We start from the raw sequence: 21,761 nt of genomic DNA, 5'->3' as shown, positions 1-21,761 counted from the left end.
AGATTAACCCTTTTCTTCCTTCCATTGTTTGTACATTCACATATAAAAAATTTCTACATTATTTTTGTGGAATGAAAAAAATATATAATGTTGCTTTTTTATACTCACATATGCTAATTATATTACATATATATTATTTAAACAAATAGATTCAAAATATGCTACTTTTTATATTCTTTTAGTCTTAATAAACTTTTTTGTTGAATATGAATAAATGTATTTTTAAGTTGTATGCTTTTATTGTAAACTGTTAAACATTTTTTTTCCTCTATTGGTGTGACCTTGACAATTCCTATTCACCTGAAGAACCTCTGATATTAAGAAAGGGGGGAAACACGTAAGGCTCAATGCAGGCAATTTTTGAAGCTCCAGGCATTGCTATAACTGCCAAGGGAAGTAATTTTTATTAATATGTACCTACATGCCGCAACAGTATTATCAGTGTTTTGGTTTATAGTTCTTGGACCTCTGAATTTATTTGTCTCTTGAACTGTGAAATTCAATCTGTAGTCTGCACTGCAGTTTGGTTTTAATAAGGTACCTTTTGGGGAAGCTGTATACAGTATATGAATAGGAGATGTTGATAGACTTGATAAAATCTGGTCACTTGGCTAGATCTAGCGGCCAACAGCATATAATTATATACAAATATCAAAATATTCTTGTGATATAACTCTTATTTGATTGTTGCTGATGAAATAAATTAGCGATCTTAATGACAAAATAATTAAATTATTTTTTGTGGGCATGCAGAAGGATGGTGCATGAGTAAATATATGTTATATTGGTTAAATGTCATGTTATATGCTCACCTAAGAGACTCTATAGCCTCTTCAATTATCTTACTATGTTTTAGGCAATTATTGTTTTGGGTAAAAATTAAATTTCTAGTCTGTTAATATTATGTCATTCATAGACATTACAGCTGTCCTCCACAGTTCTGCACCATCCTACATCTCCTCCCTCATCTGTCTATCACCCGACCTGTATCCTAATTTCCGCTAATGACCTAAGAATGACATCCTCTATAATGCCAATCCCGTCTCCAACACTTCTCCAGAGCTGCACCAGTTCTCTGGAACACACTACTTGGGACAATCGATTAATTCCCAATACCCACAGTTTTAAGCATGCCCTTAACATCACCTCACATAACTATTCCTGTTTTGCCTTTATAATATTTTCTTCCAAATCTGATCATTTTTATAATTTTTTTTATACTTCCTCTATGCACTAAACAGCACTCTGTACTCGCACAAGTACAAATACTGGCTGGTGACTGGTTCATGCAGTTTTTTTAATTCCCCATTCTTTATATTGATGGCTGGACCACACAATACAAGCACTTTTTACCATTTACCTTTTGTGCTACCCCTGTTTACTCATAGATTGTAAGCTTGTGAGGAGGACTCTCACTCCTCTTGGTATCTGTTGAATTGTGTTACTCTATAATGTCTCACATTGTCTGGACATGTCCCCTCTTAATTGTAAAATGTTGCGGAATATGTTGGCTCTATAGAAATACAAATTATTATTATTATTATTATTATTATTATTATTATATTATTATTATCTCTAACTTCTGGAGATGGTTTGTTTAAAGGGAGTCTGTCACCAGGTTTATGATACTCCACCTGAGGGACGAATAAAGTAGAACAAAAACTCTTTAATGGAATACTTACTAGGCTTCTTGATGCAGTTTGGATAAAATAATGTTTTATTTCTTCCAGCTCTACTAGACCTGTCAGTGATGAACTATTGGTATTTATTCTTTGATATTTATGAGAGGCAGCTATCACACCCTCTCCTAAGGGTACCGTCACACTTTAGCGACGCAGCAGCGATCCCACCAGCGATCTGACCTGGTCAGGATCGCTGCTGCGTCGCTACGTGGTCGCTGGTGAGCTGTCAAACAGGCAGATCTCACTAGCGACCAGTTGTTGAGGAGGACCTTTCCATCAAATAGTTAATTAACCTCTTGACAAGGGGTTGTGGGAAATATGTCGATTTGCCTTACATACAGTTAGGTCCAGAAATATTTGGACAGTGACACAATTTTCGCGAGTTGGGCTCTGCATGCCACCACATTGGATTTGAAATGAAACCTCTACAACAGAATTCAAGTGCAGATTGTAACGTTTAATTTGAAGGTTTGAACAAAAATATCTGATAGAAATTGTAGGAATTGTACACATTTCTTTACAAACACTCCACATTTTAGGAGGTCAAAAGTAATTGGACAAATAAACCAAACCCAAAAAAAGAATTTTATTTTCAATATTTTGTTGCGAATCCTTTGGAGGCAATCACTGCCTTAAGTCTAGAACCCATGGACATCACCAAACGCTGGGTTTCCTCCTTCTTAATGCTTTGCCAGGCCTTTACAGCCGCAGCCTTCAGGTCTTGCTTATTTGTGAGTCTTTCCATCTTAAGTCTGGATTTGAGCAAGTGAAATGCATGCTCAATTGGGTTAAGATCTGGTGATTGACTTGGCCATTGCAGAATGTTCCACTTTTTTGCACTCATGAACTCCTGGGTAGCTTTGGCTGTATGCTTGGGGTCATTGTCCATCTGTACTATGAAGCGCCGTCCGATCAACTTTGCGGCATTTGGCTGAATCTGGGCTGAAAGTATATCCCGGTACACTTCAGAATTCATCCGGCTACTCTTGTCTGCTGTTATGTCATCAATAAACACAAATGACCCAGTGCCATTGAAAGCCATGCATGCCCATGCCATCACGTTGCCTCCACCATGTTTTACAGAGGATGTGGTGTGCCTTGGATCATGTGCCGTTCCCTTTCTTCTCCAAACTTTTTTCTTCCCATCATTCTGGTACAGGTTGATCTTTGTCTCATCTGTCCATAGAATACTTTTCCATAACTGAGCTGGCTTCATGAGGTGTTTTTCAGCAAATTTAACTCTGGCCTGTCTATTTTTGGAATTGATGAATGGTTTGCATCTAGATGTGAACCCTTTGTATTTACTTTCATGGAGTCTTCTCTTTACTGTTGACTTAGAGACAGATACACCTACTTCACTGAGAGTGTTCTGGACTTTAGTTGATGTTGTGAACGGGTTCTTCTTCACCAAAGAAAGTATGCGGCGATCATTCACCACTGTTGTCATCCGTGGACGCCCAGGCCTTTTTGAGTTCCCAAGCTCACCAGTCAATTCCTTTTTTCTCAGAATGTACCCGACTGTTGATTTTGCTACTCCAAGCATGTCTGCTATCTCTCTGATGGATTTTTTCTTTTTTTTCAGCCTCAGGATGTTCTGCTTCACCTCAATTGAGAGTTCCTTAGACCGCATGTTGTCTGGTCACAGCAACAGCTTCCAAATGCAAAACCACACACCTGTAATCAACCCCAGACCTTTTAACTACTTCATTGATTACAGGTTAACGAGGGAGACGCCTTCAGAGTTAATTGCAGCCCTTAGAGTCCCTTGTCCAATTACTTTTGGTCCCTTGAAAAAGAGGAGGCTATGCATTACAGAGCTATGATTCCTAAACCCTTTCTCCAATTTGGATGTGAAAACTCTCATATTGCAGCTGGGAGTTTGCACTTTCAGCCCATATTATATATATAATTGTATTTCTGAACATGTTTTTGTAAACAGCTAAAATAACAAAACTTGTGTCACTGTCCAAATATTTCTGGACCTAACTGTAATTCAGGTTTTAGATCATACACATGAAACAGATATAAAGATGGCTGACATTTCCTGTTCACCACACCTTGCTTGGAATGCAAGGAATGTCCAGATGAAAGAAGACCACCATATAAGGGAAGACCCCTGGTCAAGCTAGAAGACCAACCCACAGATCAGATGACAGCACAGACCAAACCATCAGCATGGATCCACTAAATGACGTCCCTCCCATCACCATGGTTTCATCCACTGGAGTCAGACCCGCCCATCAACAGCAATACAGATCTCCCCATTGGCTAGCTCATGAACTGTCCCATTAAATGTGCATATCTGAACTTGTGTACGCCGCTAGCCTATATCAAAAGGACGCATGCTCTTCCCTGTTCTGTTTGGTGCCATCTTTACTGTGACCAAGAAGAGATTTCATATCCGACTGTGTCTGGTGTGAATTCTTTTATGCATGCACTTGGCCCATATCAATTTGGCCAGGCAGTAGACAACTAGTGATCTCTGGTTAAGAGTTCACCTTAACATTATTGGCGCCCAATGTGGGGCCAATAGACGTAGACACCTGAAATCCTGATGAACTGGCAACTGGAATGGCATGACGTGCTGGACACCCCAGGAATTTGATCACTTCCTAACGAGAGTACGGTAGGTCTGCTGATTTTTCATAATCTGTAGTCTTCCTGTGGTCTCGGGGGGGGTGTGGCACTGATTGGATCCGGTTTGTTGGGGTATCTCTTGACGGGCAGATGGGTCTCACGGCTATTGGCCATATTAATCTTGGAAGAACCGTCACATAATCAGTTGCCTGCTGCCTGTTGTGTATTTGTGAAGAGAGCATGTGGGTTTGTGAGTGGTGTCTGTAAAACGTGTAAAGTATATGGTTTGTGGTTGCCTGTGATACGGTTTGTGGTTTTTGTAGTGCCAAGCTCAGACTGAGTGCAGAGCCTTTTTTGTAGTGCCAAGCTCAGACTGAGTGCAGAGCCTTTTTTGTAGTGCCAAGCTCAGACTGAGTGCAGAGCTTTTTGTAGTGCCAAGCTTAGACTGAGTGCAGAGCCAGATGTAAGTGCCAAGATCATCTAGACTTAAGTGCAGAGCCATATTTAAGGTCCCAGCTTGGCTAGACTGAGTGCAGAGCCTTATGTTATACATAAATCTAACCTTTTTAAAGTGTTTTCCTGGAGTGAATCGGCTGGTATAGACACCTTGTAGCCAGGGGTGACACCATTGGTGTTTTTATGAATTACGGACCATGTAGAAACTGGGCAGGGACACCGTGACGAGGCGCCTGCTGCAGACTTAGCAATACTTTACTTAGTGTTTCAGTTGTGTGTCAGTTGTGCGTCATCTCCCCCTGTCTTTTTGCTTGTTTGGTGTTGTTTTTCTTGAGAGAATGATGGAGAAATTGGTGAAGTTGCGTCTAGTTGTGGTCGGAAAAATCCGGATGAGAGTGGACTTTGTTGGGATGTGGGGACTGTAGGCCGCAATCCTGTGATAAACTATGTGTTATTAATGGTGGCAGCCATTTTAGATCAGATTTTAAAATGGTGGATGTAGCACATGGTGTCTGAGGCATGCATGGTTTAAACAAAGAAAAGGTCAGCGGATGTGTGAAGAAGACCATGTGCTCTGTAAATGTATGAACAATGGATTAGATGGAGTACTATATACTTGGACAGAGACAAAAAAAAAAGTGTTTTTAACTGTAGTTGGACCAGACTGTGGATATCTGAATATGTGTATATATGATATATATAAATGTATGTGTGTTTATGTATAAAACACAGACTATAGAATATGGGGGGAAATACTTGAGAAAAAAAAAATCAGTTTACCTTCCCCTCCCCCCCACCTGATGCTACAATCCCAACAAAGAGAAGGAAATCACGTGCTGTGGGACTATTTTCTATAGGCCTCAGTGCAGCTGACAAAACTGCAGCCACTGTGTAACATATGAAGTGTTAGTAAAGGTTTATAGTACTAAAAGATGGAATATTGAAAGATTGGGTAGTTGTGGTAGACACGTAATACAGATCCAGTGTGCAGGTTGGATTGAGTCAGGACAGTCAAAGGGAGGAATGTCTTATTAATTAGTAAGCAATAAAATAAGAGAAAAACCTTAAAATAACATACCTTTGCGGCAGATGTCATGATAAATAACACAGCACAACAAATAAACACTTTTTGTCTGCTACTTGGCAAAAACCATGTGCGCTATACTAAATCGAATGCGCTGAATCCAAATCTGAAGTTAGTTTTTTTGTAGCACGTCAGGATATTAAGTTATTCCAATTTTTGTGAAAATTAAAATAAGCAATTAATAAAGATACAGAATCGTTATGTCCCACAGTTTCACAACATGTATTATCATTTTTATTGAAAAAGAAGTATAGGTAAATAAACCAATAAACTTAAAAATCACTTATAGTAGCTTAAGAAATCGCCTTGAACTCAGCAGAGTACTTTTAAAAGTGCTTCAGGCACTTGCTTTTGCGCTTGTGAGTGGTCCTAGTGGCCCGTTGCAAAAACCAGCAGTAATCGCCCATTATGTTGGGGTTAAAGCGACCTGGGTATCTTTTTTCCATAGTAGAAATGTCCTGGTGGAATCTCTCACCATGTTCGTCACTGACATTACCCATATTTGGAGGAAAGAAGTCAAGATGTGAATGTAGGAAATGCATTTTCAATGACATTCGGGCACCATGCATTTCGTATGCTTGAAGCATATTGTCTATTAGTTCAGCATAGTTTTCTGCTCTTTCGTTTCCAAGGAAGTTTTGCACTACTAATATAAATGCATCCCATGCAGTTAGTTCAAGTGGGGTGAGTTCTTTCTTGAAGATTTCATCATGGATTAGTTGGTGGATTTCAGGACCAATAAAGATTCCTGCTTTGAGTTTGGCCTCAGTTTTCAATGCACTAAACTTTTCCTTCAGATACTTAAATCCATTCCCTTGACGATCCATTGCTACTACAAAATTTTTCATTAGTCCTAGTTTAATGTGAAGAGGTGGAAGATAAACTTTAAGTGGATCGACAAGTGATTCGTGTTGAACATTGTGCTTACCAATCTTATGTTCATCTCTATTGGGCCACCGTTTAATTTTATAATGGTTGTTGTCATCTCGACTGTTCCATAGGCACAGAAAGCACATATGCTTAGTGTAACCTAACTGCAAACCAAGGACCAGTGCAACAACTTTGAGGTCAGCACAAATGTTCCATTGATGTTCTGAATATTTAATCAATTTCAGAATGATCTGCATAGAAGCATAGGTCTCTTTCATTCCAACCGCATGTGCAATGGGGACAGATGGCTTTTCATTGCCATTGTGCAACAGAACAGCTTTCAAGCTTGCTTTACTAGAGTCTATGAACAGTCTCCATTGATCTGGAAAATGTCTACAACCCAACTCTAGCATAAGCCCATTCACATCAGTACAGAAGCAGACACCATTTTCCATGACATAGTATGAAGCTAACTGAATAGGCGTATGGCCTTTTCTAAGTATAACTCAAAATCTGGACGTGCTGTGCAAATTCTGAGTTCATATTTGGAATCAGCATGTTCAAATTAGTAAAGAACACATGTTTTACCCTCAGTAGCAAAAACATTGTTGTGCTGTGTAATACATATTCCAATTATGAATGTGGCGAATAATCCTGAGACTTGAATGTTTTTTTAAAAAAATAAAAAAATAAATAAATAAATAAATAGATAAATACATCCATGGGAAAAGAGGTCGCAATGTTGAGTTGTCTTGCAGAAAGGAAAATAAATAAATAAATCTATATATATAATTGCCTTATTCTGTCTGTCTGTCTTGCTTCAAAATTGTGTCACGTGACAGTGTCACCGTAAGTGTCATAAAAGTGACAACTGTCGGATTGGCCGCTGAGCTCGGCCTGGCCCCGCCCCCCCCACGGATTGACCGCTCGCCTTGGCCTGGCCCCGCCCCCCGCATGGATTAGCCGCTCTGGGCTTGGCCTGGCTCTGCCCCCCACGGATTGGCCGCTCGCCTCGGCCTGGCCCCGCCCCCCCATGGATTAGCTGCTCGCCCCGGACCTCCGCACGCATCGCCTGCTCCAGCGTACACCGGCTCCCGGTACACATGTGCAGGGAGCCGGCATACGCTGACACCTCGCCCGCTCAGCCCCGCTCCAGCGTACACCAGCTCCCGGTACACATGTGCAGGGAGCCGGCATACGCTGCGGTCAACAATGAAGTGTCATGCAGCGGTGAAAGAGTTAAAGACACTGCAAGACACTTCATTATAGGCAGCGGGCACCCCCAGAAGAGAGAAGACAGAAGAAAGAAGACCCCGCAGTCATACTCACCAGACGCCGACCGGGAGCAGGTGAGCGCATCAAGGTCCTGCAGCGGCGGAACACACACACACGCACACACACACGTAAGAACAGACACACACACATCAGATCACACTCACTCTCACACACACCTCACACACACATCAGATCGCATACACACACAACAACATCCAGTGATATCGCTTACTTCTCGGCGGCGATACTGTGCGTGCAGTGACCTTCCAGGACCTGGCGGAGGATCACATGGCCGGAAGCATGTGGTATCTCCGGATGTTGTAAGTGTGTGAGCGCGTATGTGCGATATCATCAGTGTGTGTGTGCGTGTATGCGATCGGGTGTGTGCGTGTATGCGATCGGATGTGTGCGTGTGTTCTGATGTGTGAGTGTATGTGATCGGATCTGTGAGTGTCGGCAGAGGAGCATGGCGTGCAGCACAGCTGCTGGGACCGCCCACCGGAGGGCGCAGGGAGAAGTGGGGTGTGAGTGTATGCGATCAGATGTGTGCGTGTATACTGTCTGATGTGTGACTGTGGAGCACGATGGGGAGTGCGCAGCATGGGGGATGGAGCACGAAGGGGGGTGCGCAGCATGGGGGATGGAGCACGATGGGGGGTGCGCAGCATGGGAGATGGAGCACGATGGGGGGTGCGCAGCATGGGGGATGGAGCACGATGGGGAGTGCACAGCATGGGGGATGGAGCACGATGGGGAGTGCGCAGCACGGAGGATGGAGCACGATGGGGGTGCGCAGCATGGGGGATGGAGCACGATGGGGAGTGCGCAGCATGGGGGATGGAGCACGAAGGGGGGTGCGCAGCATGGGGGATGGAGCACGATGGGGGGTGCGCAGCATGGGAGATGGAGCACGATGGGGGGTGCGCAGCATGGGGGATGGAGCACGATGGGGAGTGCGCAGCATGGGGGATGGAGCACGATGGGGAGTGCGCAGCATGGGGGATGGAGCACGATGGGGGTGCGCAGCATGGGGGATGGAGCACGATGGGGGTGCGCAGCATGGGGGATGGAGCACGATGGGGAGTGCGCAGCATAGGGGATGGAGCACGATGGGGAGTGCGCAGCATGGGGGATGGAGCACGATGGGGAGTGCGCAGCATGGGGGATGGAGCACGATGTGAGTGCGCAGCATGGGGGATGGAGCATGATGGGGGTGCGCAGCATGGGGGATGGAGCACGATGGGGGATGGAGCACGATGGGGGGTGCGCAGCATGGGGGATGGGGCACGATGGGGGGTGCGCAGCATGGGGGATGGAGCACGATGGGGAGTGCGCAGCATGGGGGATGGAGCACGATCGGGAGTGCACAGCATGGGGGATGGAGCACGATGGGGAGTGCGCAGCATGGGGGATGGAGCACGATGTGACTGCGCAGCATGGGGGATGGAGCATGATGGGGGGTGTGCAGCATGGGGGATGGAGCACGATGGGGGATGGAGCACGATGGGGGGTGCGCAGCATGGGGGATGGAGCACGATGGGGGGTGCGCAGCATGGGTGATGGAGCATGATGGGGGGTGCGCAGCATGGGGGATGGAGCACGATGGGGGTGCACACCTCCCCCCAAAACACACACACAGCGCCACACGCGCACCGCACAACACACCACACACACACTGGGAACCACAAACACCACCCTACACAGACAACGCCACACACACACAACACCCAACACACAAACACCGCGGCATACACAAATATACGCACATATCGCGCAACACACACACTGCACAAAACATACCTCCCCCAAAACACACACACGCACTCCACACCCACACAAACCGCGCAACACACACAGCACCACACACACAGAACGCTGTAGACAAACAGCGCTCCACAAACAACGCAACACACATACAACACCGCTCTCACACACACCCCCACCCAGACCACACCCAGAACATTTACAGTGCCCTACACAAACACTGGCAATCACACACAACAACATCGATATATATAACAAAAAACATACATTAACTACACAATAAATTCTAGAATACCTGATGCGTTAGAATCGGGCCACCTTCTAGTAAATAAATAAATACATAATAATAAAAAAAAAATCCAACAGAAGGAGGGAGATATCACTTGTGTCCAGGGAAAATGAACAGCGTGCCTCTGGCTTTTGGGGGAAGGAGCAATCTTTAGAAAAAGAAAAAAAAAACCTGCGGAATAGGATTCTTATCTCACCTTGCAGTGGGATATTTTGAGTCAGCTGTGAAACAAGCAGGCCAAACATGGGGGGGAGGTTCCACATTTAATTCATTGTAAAGTATATCAGACATTTCAACATTATTGAAACTAGTTTTTTATTTTACTAATTTTATCCCAAAGAAATAAAAGTTAACTGTGGACATGTTTAGATTCATTGATAGCTTTTCAAGCATAGAAGTCTGTTAGATAATTTTTCTATGGCAAATCAACATTTTGTTTTCCCACATGGCCAGTTTATTTGTTCTAGATTCTTTTTTCCCTTCAAGTTATAGGACAGTATCAAAGAGATGCTGATAATCTCCTCAATGTTTCAAATATGAACACCTCTACATCCAATATCCATAGGTTGTGCTACGTTATTATTATAGTTCTTATTATTATTATTATTATTAATAATAATAATAATAATAATAATAATAATAATGTATTAATAATTACAATAATTTGATTTATGGAATTCTGTGTTTTATATTTAATGTATTGAATAATCTACTTTCTTTTTATAGAAAGAATGATTGCAATGCAGATTTCTGTGGTCCAAGCAAAAGTTATAAAAGCCATTGAAAGGGTTTTCCATTATTAAGTTACAGATAAAAACAATATTTCTGGTGTTCCCGATTAGGTACAATCTATACAATGTGACTTTTATGCCTAAATGTAGAGCTCCGGGGCCACACACTTTTTGAATCTAATTATGTTTTAGATAATAGATTCAAAAAGGGGGGGAAAGATGATGTGGAAAATCACACATTATTTAAGGTTTTAATTTGTTCATCAATTGAGTTTTTCTATTAAGTTTTCTTTATATTTTTATCTGTAAGGAGGATACAGCAGACAGACATATATCTCATGATTGCTCTGATGTAACAAGAATTGTCAGGTTTTGAACATTTCTCAGATGAGGCCATTGCTAAAGCAGATTTTGAGTTTTTCCATAGAGGGATCCAGATACCAAGATGCTGGTTGATTCTACACTAGATATGCTGTAGTATCAACAACATCAGGTAATAAAAATCGAACCACTCGCTCCTCTCCCATTGGAATAGGAGAACGAGATGAAGATTTGCGATCACTGTGGTTCGTAGAGCGGAGGGGGGTAAGATAGTAAAATGTGGATTGTGACGTGATAAACCTATAAAGACTGTAGAGTGGGTATGAGCCCAGATGGAGGCGCTCTCCTGTTATTAAAACGAGCCGGTGACTGATGGAGCAGACAACAAAGAAGCAGTGAATGGGCCTAGAGTTGAGTCCATATACAAAGCAGACCAGTACCTCGGTGGCTCCTGTCACATCGTCCGTGACATCTGTCACTCCTTGTGTTCTTAAATCCTTACAGGAACAAGCAATTCAGCAAGGAATGGAGTGTGAGACGCAGGGAGCCAGTGACTGAGGAAGGTCTGTGGATAGAGGGCGGTAAGCTTTCTCTGCCATGAGCACTCTACTCAATAATGGCCCAGGTAACCAATCAACACGAGACAAAGAGTATGGCGGTGGACAAGATATGGGCGGCACCACTGTTTCAGTACCCAGGTGGCCAGACACATCCAGTCTTGTAAGATGTGTCTATTAAGGTAGAAAAACTGTAAAGACCTCATCCGCTCTACTGCTCTGGTGATTGCAGATTAGTCATATACATCTACGATGAGTAGGTTTATATGTGTTTTGTGCGTGTTGTGTGAATTTCTTTTCAGGTCTGCTGTGAAACATATCCAGTATGGAAAACATTACTGCTGAAAAACTCATGATGCTGGTGGTATGTAAAAATGGAGTTCTTAAAAAGCGGTAAAAGTACATGTTCTATAGCAGAGGTCATTATAGAGATCTTACAATACCTGGGGATGCCCCTGATGAACCCCTGTCTGCCATTGTGAAGAGGGGAGAAACACGTTGGGTTTTTCATGCTGAGCGTCTGACAAATATGCTTTATTTTTATTAGCCTAAGTGTGAATTGTACAGTGGAGAGTCTGTGATTGGACGAGATCTCCTCATGACTTTACCTGGCCTTATTATTATATTTATACAGTAGGTACATGTTATACATGTGAGATATTTAATTTATTTTAGGGTTTGGTCCTTGAATTTGCTGCATCATATTGATTTAAGCTACCAAACAGCTATGTAAATACAGAGTGTGAATATTTAATCTTTGGGAATGAATTGGATATATATAATTGCATATTAACGCCTCTTTATCCCCTGTATCTCATGGTTTCTATATTCCCTCACTGACATTAGCAGCACGTATTAGCTTAGCAGTGTAGGGATAGGGAGGGTGAGCCGTCGGTGAGTGGGAGCGCCAATTCGCCTTATAGGGTGCCGACCTCCGCTGCGAGGTAGGGAGAGTTTAGGGCTATTGCGCCAATCCCTGCCCCTCCTTTATTGGAATATCTAATTGGGTCTATAGTCACATGGGTCTATGTTGTTTAGAATTTTAATGATTATAACATAAAAATGTAACGATCCCCAAGATAATGGTGGATGCTGGCAAATCATGTAACAAATGTTCGTTTTCCTTAATAATTCGATCTTTACATAAGATATTTTTGGTTTAGTACCTAGAACGTGATTATATTTCTCACAGATACTGCAGATACAGTGTGATATCCTGACCAGTGATGTACGAGTCTTATACAAATGCCTGTATAGTGTATTAAACATGTGTATCCTCCAATTCCAGATCCTAAATCAGTGTTAGGAGCACGTGGTCTCAAGCCAGGAGACTGGGTGACCCTAAAAAAGACAAGTCAAAATGATCCCTGAGTCAGAATCAGGTGGACCGATCCAGCTTTTCCCGACCACAGCAACTTCTATGAAGCTTGAGGGAAAACCCATCTGGAGACAACAGCCGCTGTAAAGAGTCCATCGTACCAGCAGAATTAGGGTCACAACACACATAGTGCTGGATTATCTCACATAGAACCTTATGGAGAATCTCTAGATTGGGGCTGCTACATGGGAAATAACTATGATATGCATACAGGAACATTACACATATAAGGGCTCATGGTGGGAAAAACATTATCTGACATGAACCAGCTCATTAATTTCAGGATGTAAGTGACGTTTTAAGGGTAATACACACTTGCAGGTAACTGGTATTGTCTTATTTGTTGGTATTTGAAGCCGTAAAAGTGCTACTCTGTGTTACTGAAGGTAATCGGATCCATGCGTAAGGGAAATCTTGTTAAAAGCCTCCTGGTGGTAGATTATGGACCCGAGACAAGAAGAGATCCATTAGTGTTGTGATACAATCAGGTGTATTCAGGTAGAAAAGTCTCGAAGACGCGGACAGCACTCAGATGTTGACTGAGTATCAGTCTTTCAGAAACAGTAATGCTAAAAGTTGCAGCATAACAGTAAGAAGCTTATTCTTACAATTGCCTTACTCTTTCTTATCGATTAATTTCAAAATCTTCGGTATTAAATAGTATGTTCTAAGGACTAGGACGTTACCTGTACCTCTGTGAACTGTGTGTGCGGGATGTGATCAACTCTCTGATCAGCAGTCTGTACCAGTGGGGGCAAAGGCTTAGCATTGCTTGTATAGCGGGCAGCAAAAAAAAAAGAATTGCAGCCAGGTATTGGAGACTGATGGGTTAGGAGTAGGGTCAGAAGGTTAATAAAGTATTTAGGGGGGACTGTTGAGGAGGACCTTTCCATCAAATACTTAATTAACCTCTTGACAAGGGATTGTGGGAAAAATGTCAATTTGCCTTACATAATTCAGGTTTCAGATCATACACATGACACAGATATAAAGATGGCTGCCATTTCCTGTTCACCACACCTTGCTTGGAATGCAAGGAATGTCCAGATGAAAGAAGACCACCATATAAGGGAAGACCCCTGGTCAAGCTAGAAGACCAACCCACAGATCAGATGACATCACAGACCAAACCATCAGCATGGATCCACTAAATGACGTCCCTCCCATCACCATGGTTTCATCCACTGGAGTCAGACCCGCCCATCAACAGCAACACGGATCTCCCCATTGGCTAGCTCATGAACTGTCCCACTAAATGTGCATATCTGAACTTGTGTACGCCCCTAGCCTATATCAAGAGGACACATGCTCTTCCCTGTTCTGTTTGGTGCCATCTTTACTGTGACCAAGAAGAGATTTCATATCTGACTGTGTCTGGTGTGAATTCTTTTATGCATGCACTTGGCCCATATCAATTCGGCCAGGCAGTAGGCAACTAGGGATCTCTGGTTAAGAGTTCACCTTAACACAGTGACCAGCCCCCAGCCCGCAGCGACGTGCAAGCGACGCTGCGCTTGCACGGAGCCGGCATCTGGAAGCTGCGGACACTGGTAACTAAGGTAAACATCGGGTATGGTTACCCGATGTTTACCTTAGTTACCAGCGCACACCGCTTAGCTTAGCGTGTGCAGGGAGCAGGAGCCGGCACTGTCAGCGTGAGAGCTGCGGAGCCTGGTAATGAAGGTAAATATCGGGTAACCACCTTGGTTACCCGATGTTTACCTTGGTTACAGCTTACCGCAGGCTGTCAGACGCCGGCTCCTGCTCCCTGCACATTCAGGATTGTTGCTCTCTCACTGTCACACACAGCGATGTGTGCTTATCAGCGGGAGAGCAACAATAAAAAAATGAACCAGGGCTGTGTGTAACGAGCAGCGATCTCACAGCAGGGGCCAGATCGCTGCTCAGTGTCACACACAGCGAGATCGCTAATGAGGTCACTGCTGCGTCACAAAAACCGTGCCTCAGCAGCGATCTCAGTAGCGATCTCGCTGTGTGTGAAGTACCCCTAACTGTCTGACTGCTTTCTGCCTACGCGCAGTGTACACAGAAAGCTGTAAGTCAACATAAACATAAAGGCATACACAAACTATCTCCCCTTACATCTGTGACCTAATCTCCCGATACTTACATCCACATAACCTTCGATCCTCACAAGATCGCCTTCTCTACTCCCCTCACATTTCCTCTTCCCACAATCGCATCAAAGATTTCTCCCGTGCATCCCCATACTGTGAAATGCTCTACCACAACATATCAGACTCTCGCCTACCTTGACAAGCTTCAAAAGGAACTTGAAGACCCAGCTCTTTCAACATGCCTACAACCTGTTGTAACCCTCAGTCTGCTACAGTGCCGCATGACCACCTCCACCCTCACCTACTGTATCCTCACCCATCCCTTGTAGATTGAGCCCTTACAGAAAGGTTCCTCTCTCCTCCTGTACCGGTTTGTGCCTTGTATTGTTTATGATTATTGTACTTGTCGCTATTGTGTGTACCCTTTTTCATGTGTAAATCACCATGGAATAAATGGCGATATAATAATAAATATTATTATGATTATTATTATTAATAATAATAATAATAAACTGAGTTCATCATTGAGAAGAATAGCAAAGCTACACTAAATAATGTGGTAATTTTAGCAAAATAATACCAAGAACCCAATTAACACTAGAAGTCCCAGAGAGGGGTCACTTGACATTTCTACCATCGGAACCCTATGGAGCTCGAAATTCCTGGGACTTCTATTGTTAAGCAACACACTACTGGAATTAGGGTCCCTGACCTTATTTTATTCTACAATTTCATTGGAAAGCACAAACTTTTTGCCAAATTCCTCAATTACTTGTTTAAACTGAAAAATAAGGAGCGCTGATAGTGTAATACCAACAGATCAGTGAGGTAGATCAGGAAAAATACACTCACCTGAAAAGGTTGTGATAGTCACAACCACTGATAGAGCATAGGATGATGGCGTCTGCTGCAGCCCCACGTGGATGTGCATACAAATCAGAGTGAAGAGGGGGTTAATGCCGCGCATCATCCAAAATGAAGATGTAGCACGTTGATGTTATAAACGTATTCTTTTATTCCATCGGTCTACGCGTTTCGAGGATATACCTCTTCTTCAGGACCAGTGCATCAACATAGTAACATAGTTACTATGTTGATGCACTGGTCCTGAAGAAGAGGTATATCCTCGAAACGCGTAGACCGATGGAATAAAAGAATACGTTTATAACATCAACGTGCTACATCTTCAATTACATGTTTGACAGAACCAATGGCATCCTGCAATTCATTAGGACTCCATGATTGCACGCCTAACAGAACCATTGAAATGCTGCTGTCAGTGAATGGTTAAACAGTAGTGATCAGATCATGCTAAAGTGGCAACTGTTAGAGGCTGATGCCAGCTGTATAACAAATCCGGTAGGCACCCAGCCTCTATGGAGCCCACTCAGCTCATAAGCTTGCGCCATACACCTGCCATCAATGCTGGATGTACTTGTATATCCTTTATTCAGAATGAGGTAATTTCCATTATTCAAAAAATGTATAATTAAAGTCAGATATGTCCATCCTTAGCTGTTCTTCAAACAATTTAACACAATATGTCAAAATTCTTGACAGCTTGCAATACGAAGCATAACCACTGGGTGGCTGAGACTACACTGAGACTTATACAGTTACGGCCAAAAGTTTTGAGTCTGACACAAATTTTGATTTTGATTAAGTTTGCTGCGCCAGTTTTTATGATTGTCATTTGCTTTAATTTTAGATTAATATGAAGAATGATCAGATGAATTGCAAAAAATCCAAAGTCATGACTTTCCATGAAGATTAAAAGGGTTGGGCACTACTTTTTGATTGATGGCTTATCCTTTCTATTGAGCTACCCAGAAGATCACTTAAGCAATGTAAATAGGTCATTTTTAGCAGCAGGGCTGAAGTTCACTGGAAATGGGTTTTTTTTTATGATTGCTAAAGACGTTGGCCACTACTATTATATTGATAGCCTATCCTTAGAATAGGCCGTCAAGATCTGATCGGTGGGGACCCCTATCAATCAGATGTCACCGAAAACAATAGCCGGAAGTTCACAAATGCTATCAGAGTACGATAGTCATTTTTTCATTTTTATCATGACTGGGGCCGGATACTACAAATCCATTACCATCTGTAGTACCCTGTTGCAGTCATAATGGAATAAAAATGACAGAGCTGCTGTGTTCTGGCAGCATCCAATAAATTTAGGCCACCAGTGGTAATAGCGGGGTGCCGAGTATTGCTTCCCTACCGATCAGAAGTTGATGGCCTAGCCTAAGGCAATCAATAAAATGTAGTGGCCAATCTCTTAAACAATCATTTAAAAATATCTATTTCCAGTATATTTTAGCTCTGCCTCAAAATGACCTGCTTACATCATTTTGGTGATCTTCTTGGTAGGTCAGGACAAAATGTCAATGGGGAAACGATAGATGATATGACTGTCATACTGATTGAGTTATAAGCAGTGATGGGCAAACGTTACTCAATTGAACATTAGCGCGCACGGCAGTATGGCAGGTGCTTGGAACAACATGAACAACATGAAACAACAACCACAACGCATACGCTTGCTTCACTGAATGATGTCTACAGCCACCCCAGGAAAAGCCAGTCACAGTCTCTGAATGGTTCTCCTGGGGGATAAAACAACATTCTCAGATGCAGTGTGACCAATAATAAAAAAAAGCTCTCTGTTTGTGGCTGGCTGGCTGTATGTGAATGGAGACCAAACCAGACCAATCATTGACTTTTTATAATGCTGGTTACTCGCATCAAGCTTGTCGGAGCGTCTGATTAGCTCGAGTCAAGTAGCGAGCATTTGATCATTGTAGTGCTCGTCCATCACTAGTTTTTAAAGAAAACTGGTTGCTTTATAACGCGCTGGTGCTTGGAATCATTGTCTTCTTTGGTTAACTATTGTTACCTCCAAGGAAATATGTTCAGTTATCATTGCTTTGCATCAATAAAGATTCCAGGCTTTGACATTGCTTCTTGTAAAAATGCACCTAAATCAACAATTTATTGAATCAACAATTTATTGAATCCCCAAGAATTTCAAATACACAGGTTCAATTGCTGTAAAAAAAGCTTCGGTGGGGACAAGAAAGTCCAGCCAGGACTGTTATTGGAAGACGATTCCACTACTGGATCTGTTCATCCCTAGAGCAGAGATTCCTTGAGATGGCAGCAGTGAAGAGTCAGTGCATCTGCACACACAGTGAGGTGAAGGTTTTTGGAGCATGGCTAGGTGTTAAGAAGGGCAGCAAAGAAAGTGTTAAGAAGGGCAGCAAAGAAAAACATCAAGAATAGACTGACAATTTACAGGAAGTACAGGAATTGGGCTGCATATGACTGGGATAGTTTTTCTTCTCTAATGAAGCCCTCTTCGGACTGTTTGGGACAACTGGAAGAATTATTGTTGGGAGAAGAAAAGGTGAGTGCTACCATGAGTCCTGTGTCATGCCAACAATAAATTATTCTGAGATCATTCATGTGTGGGCTTGCTTTTCATCCACTGGCGTAGGATCACAAATAAAGAATGGTATCTAAACATCCTCCAGGAGCAACTTCTCTCACTAATTCAGAAGCAATTTGGTGATGAATAACGTTTTTTCCAGCATGAGGCAAATTGATTGATAAGGGGCTCAAGGAACAAAACATTGAAATTTTGGGTCCATGGTCAGGAAATCCTGCAGATTTCAATCTTAACCTGTGGCCAATTCTGAAAAAGCAGGTGGACAATCAAAAACAGAAATTGTGATCAACTCCAACCACCGATTACACAAGAGTCATCAGTCAGGATTTGGATAAGAAGCATTCAGCATGTCAGGGCAAATTGCAGAAGTCCTGAAAAATAAGTTGAACACTGTAAATATTGAGTCTTTAAATACCTTCATGTTTGTCAATAAAGGTTTAAACACTTATGAAATACTTAGAAATACTTAGAATTATACTAAAAGATCTAAAAACACTGAAGAATGAAACTTTGTGAAAACCTAAATTTGTTAGTTTAAAACCTTTAGGACTCGACTGTATAGCATCGTCTTGCTTGTAACAGTATTGCAATATTATGATTTTAGTAATCTGACGACACCCATCTCGGGATATGTTGAGCCAATCAAAACGAGAAGTATGGAATGACACATTAGAAATTAATGAAGGATGTACCCCTCTGTTTCAGTTTGGGAATACATGTTATGTTAGTAAGACATGAGGGATAGCGATCATTGAAAATGAAGAAGAAGAAAGAAAGTCTTTACAAATAGGTTTTTACTAAAAATAACTATTTTGGAAACCAAAATTAATCACCATGTTAAATGTCACATGCAAGTTGTGTGAAATTATTGACATTCCCTCAAACAATAGTAAGTAAAATGTTACATATCAAAATGAGGTAGATACAGGTATAAACAATACGTTGTTGCTTCATTAACCTACAAATACATCTGCTGACGTCCTCTACCACTGTACATTAGATAATGCAACACACTGTGAACTAATTGTATCTTCTTGCTTCCAAAAGTTGATCCATAGTTAGGTATGAAAAACTACACAGGTTTTGTGCATGACCTTTGAGGCAAGTGGAATAAATTCTTTAGCAGTAAGGGGGATGTAAATGGGATTTAGAGGCAATAGAAGAAGAGTCCTTTGGGGAAGACTGTTGTTTCTCTTTGTGAAGAGTAATGAATACACTGAAATAAAGCTGAAGGATCTCAATGACCTTCCACAACAGAAGGTCCTCTTCAAGAGTTCTTGTGTGCCCTGCTCTTGTGTAGAGTTTTTATTGTGTGAAAATATTTTAAAATATGTTAAATGTAGAGCCTTCCTATTTCCAATTGTAGTTGTGGAATTGTAGTTGTGGCTTTATCTGGCTGGTATTAAAATTGGGGGGACCGCACGCCGTTTTTTTTTAATTATTTATTTATTTATTTTACTGCACAGTATAGACATGCCCACCGGCTGCTGTGATTGGGTGCAGTGAGACACCTGTCACTCAGCGTGGGGGCGTGTCTCACTGCAACCAATCATAGGCGCCTGTGGGCGTGGAAAGCAGGGAATATGAGATGGCTGTGTACAGAGCACAGCGCGCCCGCCGGTATAAAGGCTCGGTCACGCTGTGCAGGCCGGCCAATCACTGCAATTCCACAACTAACAGGGCTGTGGCATTGCAGTGGTCTGCCAGCCAATCCCTGCATGAGGGCTGGCTCTCAAAAGAGCGCCAACATGCAAAGATGAAGACCACGATTACAGCACGAGTATCGCGAAATTACTCTGTACCCGCCGAGTAGTCTGAGTACAGTGATACTCGTGCGAGTACCGAGTAGTAACAAGCATACTCGCTCATTACTAGAAACAATGCACTTGTGTTGCACATTGCCGGTGTAGCGAACTTATATACCATTTGAAATCAAAATTATTTAAATGAGTTGTCACCTATATTAGCAAGTCATTTCCTAAATAAAACAGGGCCCCAATAAAAATAACAATGAGTTCAGCACTTTACAACAATGTCAGCATCGCATATGCTCATATTTGTTATGTAATGTGAGCTCTGCAGACAATCAGCGTCTAATTAACCCCTTCACGAAGCAGCCAATTTTTGCCTCTGGGTTTTCGTTCTTTCCTTCCCTTTGTCCCAAAACCATAGTGTTACGGGGGACTGGCAGATTAGGATAAAGGTGGTGTATATCCCAATCGCCAGTCGGGGTCCACCGTGCTCCAAGATGGTAAAGGAGCTACTGGCGACCCGAAGGTTAAGCGGATAATACAGAGCTGGGTGGCTCCGAAATAATATGAACCTGATCAAAGTTAGGCGTCACTTGGACCAGGACTTTTGTGAACCCTGTTCACGCCACAGAGTCCACACACCCTAACCAGGAACTCCCCTGTTAACATCACAGGGGTCCTGGGGTACACTGTCCGTGTGCGTAGGGGTCACACCTGGACAGTAGGCGCAGCAGCAGCCCAGTTAACTCCACTGGGCTGCTACAACAGGACTGGGATTATAGGAGGGAAGCGCAGCGCCTGCCCCTAACGTGCAAAGTCACGAATCATGGCGTAAAGGGTATCGGACGCCTAACCCTACGTCCGGCTTCCAGAACTAGTGGCTGTAGCCGCAATGTGGCTCTATATATGTGCAAAGGAATGAGCATGTGTGTATAAAGACCGCACACCATGGTGCAGTCTCCAGGCCCTTTTAACACCTAGGGTCCACCCCAAACCCAGTGTGAGCCACAATGGCACCTCCAGGGGCCAATAGTGGAGTGCCACATCATCAGTGACGTCACCAGCGGCCTATCCGGAACCGCCACATCACTGATGACACAAAGGCAGCATCGCCCCAAACACGCTACCAGTCATCGCCTGATGACCACTGATGGTGTGCAGGTCATAGGGGCGGGCCTTAGAGAGCCAGTCCGAAGTGGCGACATCATCAGGACACCTGATGCAATCCAGCCTATCAGGGCCTGCCACCTCCCGGACATGCCTGGTGAAGTCCTTACCGGACTTAGCCTCTGATGTACCAAGTGCCTGAGCATGCTCAGTAGCCTGAATGACCGACTTAGTCAAAGAAATTAGATTATCAGCCTGAGCATGCGCAGTAGGCACAACACAGGACTTAGACTCCGCACGGAGCCCCAGCACCTGAGCAAAGAGGCTTTTCACACAAAGTGTGGGAGCATGCTCAGTAGCCTGAACTGAGGACTTAGCCTCAGGAAT

Source organism: Anomaloglossus baeobatrachus, chromosome 6 (assembly GCF_048569485.1).
Source record: "Anomaloglossus baeobatrachus isolate aAnoBae1 chromosome 6, aAnoBae1.hap1, whole genome shotgun sequence".
In the NCBI taxonomy this organism is placed as follows: Eukaryota; Metazoa; Chordata; class Amphibia; order Anura; family Aromobatidae; genus Anomaloglossus; species Anomaloglossus baeobatrachus.
The sequence above is the reverse complement of the archived record's forward strand: the minus strand, read 5'-3'. Positions refer to the sequence as shown.